This window comes from Dipodomys spectabilis, unplaced genomic scaffold (assembly GCF_019054845.1).
Source record: "Dipodomys spectabilis isolate Male_0828 unplaced genomic scaffold, ASM1905484v1 ptg000333l, whole genome shotgun sequence".
NCBI classification, from domain to species: Eukaryota; Metazoa; Chordata; class Mammalia; order Rodentia; family Heteromyidae; genus Dipodomys; species Dipodomys spectabilis.
This window is the reverse complement of record NW_024871010.1, coordinates 3,250,423-3,259,396: the sequence shown is the minus strand read 5'-3', so window position 1 is coordinate 3,259,396 and position 8,974 is coordinate 3,250,423. Positions and strand designations below refer to the sequence as shown.

At 35.1% G+C, this 8,974-nt stretch overlaps 1 non-coding gene across 1 annotated transcript; it reads right to left on the bottom strand.

Annotated features, from left to right (window-relative positions):
- Window positions 1-4,591: 4,591 nt before the first annotated feature.
- On the bottom strand, window positions 4,592-4,698 carry LOC122095078. The gene has a single exon (XR_006145025.1). It is a non-coding gene; the product is annotated as a U6 spliceosomal RNA (small nuclear RNA).
- Window positions 4,699-8,974: the final 4,276 nt, after the last annotated feature.

Below are 8,974 nucleotides of genomic sequence, written 5' to 3'. Positions count from 1 at the left end.
TCATCTACTCATTTGGTACAAAATAATAAAAATTTAATTAATGAATATGACTTTTAAGTATAAACTGAAATAGTCCTCGTGTATATGATTGTATATAATTTTTAGATGTCACCGAGCAGGAATTTAACATGCATGTAGAATTCAAATTTCCACCATTTAAGCTAGATGAGATGAGTAATCCCTCCTGTATTGTGTGGTGTGAATTTCACCACAATGCTGAACTCTTCCACCTAATACTGAGACATGTGCAATAATTTATTATTTCATATTAAAATGAGTGCTGAGTACAAGATACTTTGAATTATTCCATTAATTCGCAGAAATGAAACAATAATGATGTATTATTTGTTTAAATTCTAATGCTCCTAATTTCACAATTCATGAAATATATTATTAAAATAAGTTTCATTTTTTTCTTTTTTATACCTGGCAGAAATTAAAATTATATATTAAACATTCAATATGAAGTAATCAATAATAACTAATATATTATTAAAATTATGTACTACTAAACTCTGATGTGAATTATCATTCTAACAAATTGTGATGTAAACTACATTTAATAGAATTAATTTAATATTTATTAAACTTACCATCTTGTTATTGTTTCCTAACTGTGTCATTTGTTATTCTTGGTCCAAGTCATCTCTTCACCTCAATTGTTTAATTTTCTATTTTATCTCTATTGTTTTGCTGATTATGCATTTTGTTTTCCCTTTCTAGTGACTGACATAAGGCTGAAAATCTGTATGCTAGTTTATTACTTCCTATGTTAAATTGCTGCTCTCCACAGTTGTTCTACTCTTCTTTTTGTAGTACAGAATTTCCCCTAGTCCCATCGACTGTATTGCTACTCCCATATATTTTATTTTTTATTTAAATTTTATTTTCAAGGTAGTGTACAGAGGAGGTATAGTTACATAAGTAAGGTAATGCATTTATTTCTTTTCTAACTTGTTTCCCCTTCCCTCATTTTTCTCCCTCTTCGCTCCCAATGCACCTCCCAAGATTATTTCCAAAATATTGTCTTGTGAGTATCACTGTTGCAGAGGTTCCCCCTTTGTCCTTTGTCTCACCATTTTGTTTTTTCCCTTTCCCTTCCCCAGTTTAGATCAACATATTTACAATACCCAATGTATCAAAATCAAATACAGTGACTATCGGGGATAACCCATAGGTGGGGAAAACACAAAAAAGATAAAAATAAATCATGTAGTACATTAAGAATAACAACAACAAAGAACATATCTTGGAGTTCATTTCATTTAGAATCATCTTATACGGTCATATGTACATAGCTATTGAGTTATTTTGCTCATCTACTAAGATTATACTTGATGTACACAATAATGCTCCCCTAAGAAGAACAACTCTTACTTACTTAGTTTCATTCCTATGTAAGGCCAGTGTTGTCCCCTGTGTCCTCATGTTGTACATTACAACTCTATACCTGGTCATACTGTATATCCACTATCTTCTACATTGTGAACTGAATGCCCCAGAAGTTACACTTTGCTTTAATTTATTAAAAATAATTCCGCCTTAATGTTTGAGGTGTGTGTGTGTGTGTGTGTGTGTGTGTGTGTGTGTGTGTGTGTTTACAAAGATCAGAACACAACATTTTTCTTCATTTACAATACAACTTTCAGGTCATTGTAAGTTGTGGCAAATGGGAAAGTCTCTTGCTATTTTAAGGATGAAACAGATGATGATATTTGTGCATGTATCACATTTGCTTTATTAGTCTGTTGTTGAACACTGAACTCTGACTTATATCTTGGCTGTTGTGAATAAGAATGAACTATAGATATATTTACGAATTACCCAGTGAGAAATAATCACATGATTGGTGGGTCAGATGATATTTCAACTTTGGATTTCTTTAGAAACCTGCATACTAGTTTCTACAATGAGAATACGAACTAAGAGTGTAGAAAATTTCCTTTTCTCCACACTCACCAACATTATTACCTTTTGTTCAAAGGTAATAAAAGGCAGGTTTATACTATCTGCAGTAACCCAAACTGGCCTTAGACTTAAATCCAACCTCCTAAATGCTTGGAATTACAAGCCTTTACCACCAGAACTGGTTCCATTGATTTTTTTATGAGTTATAATAGTTATGAAGTAGTATCATAGTAATTTTGAATTATATTTCTCGAATGACTTCTACTCAAAAAGCATTAAGCCAGCATAGAAGTTGTATTAAACACAACTTTGTAAACCCACAGGCGATTTTCAGGGCTTTATGGAGAACATGTCTATTCAGACCTTTTGTCCATTTTTAATCCATTTCCTTGTTAATCTCATCTTTAAGCTCTTTAAACCAGATCAATAATTAATTGAAGGTAGAAAAGAAAAAAAATGTAGTAACTCATAACATTTTTCAATTTTCAATAAGATGGTATTGCTTAAATCATTTTCTGTTTACACTTGTGACTATATAACTCAATTTTAGTTAGACCTTTTACAAGGCTGTAATTCATATATTTTACATTGATTGTTCTTTCCAAAGCCTGTTTGTCTAATTTCCCTTGGTTTCTTTCAGTCCCAATGGTTCAAATTTCAAACTGAAGAATAAATAGAAGGAAGCAAACAAAAAATACAGTTCCTCTCATCAGATCATGCCTGTATAAGAATGAGTAAGAGTTCATCCATCTAAGGACCTATGATAGGACAACAGAAAAAGAATTCATTCTTCTAGGTCTTCTTTATCTTTGTGATGTAACTTAAAAGTTGTAAAACACATTATACTGGTCAGATACTTTTATGTTTTATCAGTTTTACACATTTTCGTATGGATTTCATCTCAGTCTACAAGATAACTTCATCGTTCTGTCTCTGGTATTTTTACTCTAACAAGACATAAGATAACCAGTTTGATTTACAGCATGAGAAGTTATCCAACTGGCTTGCTTGGAAGCAGAGCATGGTCAATAGATATTAGTTCTGGTTGCTCACTACATGTAATGGTTTCTGTACTACTTATCACATTTTATTTAGTATTTAAAAAAGACTGCTGGCTAAACTCAAACTCATCCATACAAGTTTATATTAAGTATTTCGCAAGTGTTATTTCCTTTAATTCTTAAGATAACATTTGCTATAATGCTAATGTTATTACCATTTTAGTGTTGGAAAAAATTGTAATTAAAGGCAGTAAGTGTATGGCCCAAAGACACAGTGAGTGAGGAAGAAAATGAGTCAAAGTTTCCAAAAGTCTTTCAGCAATACACAAACGGTAGATAAAATCTCTTCATTCTATGACACTCTCAATTCAATATTCATATTGTCCAAGAAATAATAGTATACAATGTCTTGGTGACATTGGGTTATCATGCACAGAACTGAGCTTATAAATTGAGGTACAAAGAGAAGCATATTTCTTCTGTCCCACAGTTCCAGTATCCTTTTTAAAATGTACTAAAATTTTAAATATCAACACTTACTGTCTTTTAACAATTCCAAAACGAAATAAATTCACATATAATCAATCCAAAATGTTTTAAAAGTAGGAGATGATAAAACAGGCCCCTGTGAAGTAAATTTTCTTCTACTTTATACATTATTCTGAAAGCCTTTTGCTGGTTTATAAGGCCTGTAATCCTACTACTGGGGATAACTACTCAGGAGCCTAAGATCTGTGGATAACATTTGGATGCCTATCAGGGCAAAATAAATTCATAAGATTATTTTTCAAAAATTTTAATGAACTAGCAAAGGGCCAGGAATGGAGATGTAGCTCATTTAGTAGCTCACTAATAGAGCGAAAAGTAATAGCAAGACCTTGAAGCCCTGATTTCAAGCTCTGAGCATGCCAACACACATGCAAGTGTGTGGGCACACTTTATTCAAAATTTGTTCAAAATACCTTCATATCAGTGTTTTTCATTAATTTCTTAACGATATTATGAGTGAAATAAAGGAAATAAACTCTTCTATCTCAGAACATTTTTATATGTTTTCATTGCAAAAATGCTGTACAGAAGGGTCACAGTTACACGAGCAAGGCAATGAGTACATTTCCTAACAAGCATTGTTAACTCCTCCTTTATTATTCCCCTACTATCCCTTCCCTTCCACCTCCACAAGTCCACTCACCTCCTCCCTTCCCCTGCCTCAATTGTAAAGTTTATTTTACAACATAGTGTCTTGTGCATCTCATTGTTACAATCAGTGAACCTGTATCCCTATTTAAGCATTTTCTTTTTCTTCTTCCCATCCACAAATTAGAAGAGACTATAGACAAGATGTAGGCGCACCAACTTCAAATACAGTGAAAACAGGTGTTATAACATGGGGTCGGAACATATAAAGAAGCAAAAAAAAACCCAAAAAACAAAAAACCACACTGTATGTTATAAGTATGTGAGAAACAATAGCAAGAAAGAAAAAACCACTTGTGTCACTAACTTCGGTTCATTTCCCTTAACATAATCTTATCTGGTCATATGCTCATAGCTTTTGACCTTTTCTGCTTATCCCAGACATATATTAGTTATTGAAAATTAGGGAAACCATGGGACCTATGTTTATTTGGACTTGGCTTACTACACTTCATAATCTATTTCCGAAGCCTTTCCATTTCCTAACAAATTAGGCGATGGAATGACAGGAGTTTGCCTGTCATCCTTAAGCAGGGGCCATGTTAATCTTCTCGGTATCATTCCAAATTTAGTGTATATGATGCTTCCTCACTGCTTCTCAGGGAGCAAAGGAGGGAAGGCCTTCTCTCACCCTCCAGTACTGGAGATCTCCACCTTGGATACTGACAATGCTCGATGGAGCTGCTAGCTCCAACTTAAGCTTTGGAAGAAAACTGGAGTCATTTAGCAGGTCACAAGAACCTAAGCTGACCTGCCAGACTCAGCTCCACCCAGAGAAAAGTCACCCAGCTCGGGCGCCAGCCATAGGAGTGGCTTTCTTCACTGGGTAATCAGAGCCAGAGGCTTCCCCTCCCTTTAGCAGCCTTGACAATCAATTGAAATTCAGTAAAAATTATCCCGGAGAGTGGCTCCAGGCTGGGCTCTGGGAGTTTCTCACAAACTAGCCCCCGGGAAAAGCTAATGTTTGCTGAAAGTCCTCAACTCTACCCAGAACCTAGCCTCATCACAGCATCTCCAAACTTGAGGAAAAAGCCATCTCCCTCTTTTGTGATACTTAATGCATATCTCCCTTCCATTGAACTAATCTGGGAGGAGGATCACAAAATCCTGGGTAAAGCAGAGCATTTTTCTGCCTGTTCAAACAAACTGACGTAAGAAACCAACCAAGCCACAGGAAAATCAAACACCACAAGCAGACCAGAGACTCCAACAAGAGGCTGGTTATGGACATAAGGGAGATACATGATTTTTCCGACCCCTAACAAAAAATTTTTTTCTTTTTTCTTTTTGGTACCTTTTATAAAAACTTTTTTCTAAAACTTTTTTAAAATTTTTAATTTTTACCTTTTTTGAAAAAAAATTGTTTTCTAGTAACTTTTTTTCCTCTTATAATTTTTATTTTAGGGGTATATGTGTGTGTGCGTGTTTCTTTCTTTTCTTTTAAAAAAAATTCTTTTTGTTTTTTGTTTAGCTCTACTGAACTTCTGATCTTTTCTTCTTTCTTTCTTATCCTTTTCACCTTTTCTTCTCTTTCGTTCTTCTTTATGCAATTTAATTGTTGTTCTGCACATCCTCAGATAAACCCGTAGTCGATTAGTAGACCTTATCCCCCATTGTGTACACACTTAATGCACAAATTCATTACTCAATTAAAAACCTCTTAGACTTAAATTCCTTAATAGCAGTACTACCTCTTTATACCTATATAATATTTTAAGTATTTTTATTTTTAAATTTTTCACATCTCCTTTATATTCCTCCCTGCCGCTCATTATATTCACGTTCTTCTCTGAATAGTTTGTATTCATTTCTGCTTCATATTTTAAATTTTTACTTTTCTATTTTTCTTCGTCACTTTTTTCCCTTTCCTTTCTTCTTTTTTTTCGCTCTCTACTTTCATACTATCCAACTTATTTCCTTCTTTGAGATTAGGACTCAGTTAACTCTCCCTGTACATTCCCACATCATTCTATTCCTATTGTTAACCCACATCTCTCCCTAAACCTAATAATTTCTGGTTTACCAAATTCTTCTTCATGGTTCGCACCCCATTAATATATAGTTGTTAAATGTTGAATAGATGTATCTGTTGAACTAGACTGCATCTGCAGAATATTGACTGTGCAAATACAGACTTTGGTTGATGCTTGCCTTAAGAAAGTGTTCTAGCAAAAAACTGGTGTTATTTTCATCCCAAATGGGCAGAGTAAGCTGGAAAAACACAAGAAAAATGGCAAGTCCGGGTATCTCCACTCCCACTCATGATAATCAGGGAACAGAACAGATAATGAATAATCCACTGCTGGCAAACATGATAAATGAAAATATTGAAAACATACAAAGGACTCTGTATGAGCGTGACAGGGAGAGAGAGGAGGCAAACAAAAGGTCAATGCAGGAAAAGATTGAAAACTTACAAAGGACTCTGTATGAGAGTGATAGGGAGAGAAAAGAGGCAATCCAAAAATTTATACAGGAATATCATGAGCGTGAGGAACCTACTCAAAAAATGATACAGGATTTGCGTGAACAGCTTGAGAATACTCAAAGAGAAAGGCAGGAATGGTGTGAGCAGGCTGAGAACACGCAAAGTGAACTACAGGAATGGCATGAACATCAGGAAGCTAAGCAAAGAGTAATACAGGAATTGATAGAGCAGGATGAGTATACACAAAGATCACTGAAGGCATTCATGGGAGCCATTAAAAAAGAGCTGAGGGAAGTCAGGGAGACCACAAAGGGAAAGCTGAATGGAACCCAACAGAAGGAATGGGAGTCCAAGGAAACCATAAACAATCAACTAAGTGATTTTAGAATAAACATTGAACACCCAATTAAGGAAGTAAAGACGTTCATTCAAGATCTAAAACAAAGCTGCAACAAAGGATTTGAAGCCATCAAAGCTGACTAATTAGAAGGAGAAGAATTTAAAATTAAAGTAGAAAGTCTTGACAGCAGGTTAGAGGATGCAGGAGATCGAATCTCGGGGATTGAAGACAGCCTAGATAGTATAGAGAAAGAACATACAACCATCCAAGACAAGTCCAAGAAATATGATAGATCTATCCAACACTTGGAAGACACCATCAGAAGGCCTAATCTGAGGATAATTGATGTAGAGGAGCACCTAGAAACAGAAGTTAATGGTCTAGGAAATTTGTTTAACAGGATCCTAGCAGAGAACTTCCCAAGCATGCAAAAAATAGGCCTATTCAGATACAAGAAGCTTTTAGAATTCCAAATAGACCAGACCAGAATAGGAAATCCCACTGTCACATTATAATCCACACAGGATCAACTCAGACCAAGGAAAAGATCCTTAAAGGTGTGAAGGAGAAAAGATGAATAACTTATAAAGGGAAACCAATTAGAAACACCACAGATTACTCAGCAGAGACAATCAAGGCAAGAAGAGCCTGGAATGATGTATGCCACCCCCTAAAAACAAACAACTATCAAGGAAGAATACTCTACCCAGCTAAACTCTCCTTCATAACTGAAGGCCAAATAAAAACCTTCCATAGCGAAGAAAAATTGAAACAATACATCTCCACGAAACCAGCCCTACAAAAGATTCTCAAAGATGTCCTACAAATAGAAAACCAACAAGACCATAATAAAGGGCAAGAAACTGCACCCACACTGAGAATCCAAGAACCATAGGAAGAACCCAGTTTTAGGAGCCCCAAGAAGGTGGATAACAAGGCAGGAACTCCCAAATACCTCTCAGTCCTATCTCTCATTATTAATGGACTTAACTCTCCAATTAAGTGACATAGACTCTCTAGTTGGATTAAAAAACAAGATCTTTCTATCTGGTGCCTTCAGAAGTCACATCTTGCCAGTAAAACAAACACATTTTCAATGTTAAAGTCTGGAACAAAATCTACCAAGCAAGCGGCCCCCATAAATAGTCGATAGTTACAATCCTAATATCAGATAAAAGAACTTCAAATTAAAATTTGTGAGAAGAGATAAAGAAGGTCGCTACATACTAATTAAGGGATCTCTCCTTCAGGAGCATATTACAATTCTAAATATCTATTCGCCAAACAACGGAGCACCCAAATTTATCCAATAAACACTACTTTCCCTCAAATTCCACATAGATCCAAAGAAATTAATTGTTGAGGATTTTAACACACCAATCTTCCCACTAGATAGATCAACTCGGCAAACCCTCAACAGAGAAACCGCAGATCTAAACAACTGCACAGATCAACTAGTTGTTACAGCCATCTACTGAATATTTCACCCAGCAGCTTCAGAAGTTTGCTTTCTGAGCAGCACATGGAACATTTTCTAACATAGACCACATTTTAGGTCACAAAGCAAACTTGTCCTAATTCAGAAACATTGAATTTATATCACGCATTCTCTCTGACCACAAGGGAAGAAAATTAGAACTCAACACCGAAAGCCACCAAAGAAAGTCTTGTAACACACAAAGGCTGAACAAAACACTATTGAATGACCAGTGGGTCATGGAAGAGACTAGAAAGCAAATTCAAATTTTCATGATATTCAACAAAAATGAGCACACAAATTACCAGCTCCTCTGGGACACAGTAAAGGCAATACTCAGAGGCAAATTTGTAGCTCTGATTTCCTACATCAACAAATTGGAGAGATCTGAAACCAACAATTTAATAAGACATCTGAACTTCCTTGAAAAAGAGCAGCAAGATAAACCCCAATCCAGTAGACAGAAAGAAATAATTAAAATTAAATCAGAATTAAATGAATTAGAATCCAAAAAGAGTATAGAAAGAATCAACAAAAGAAAGATTTGGTTCTTTGAAAAAATTAACAGACCGTTAGCAAATCTTATCAGAAAAAGAAGAGAACACACCAAATAAATAAATTCA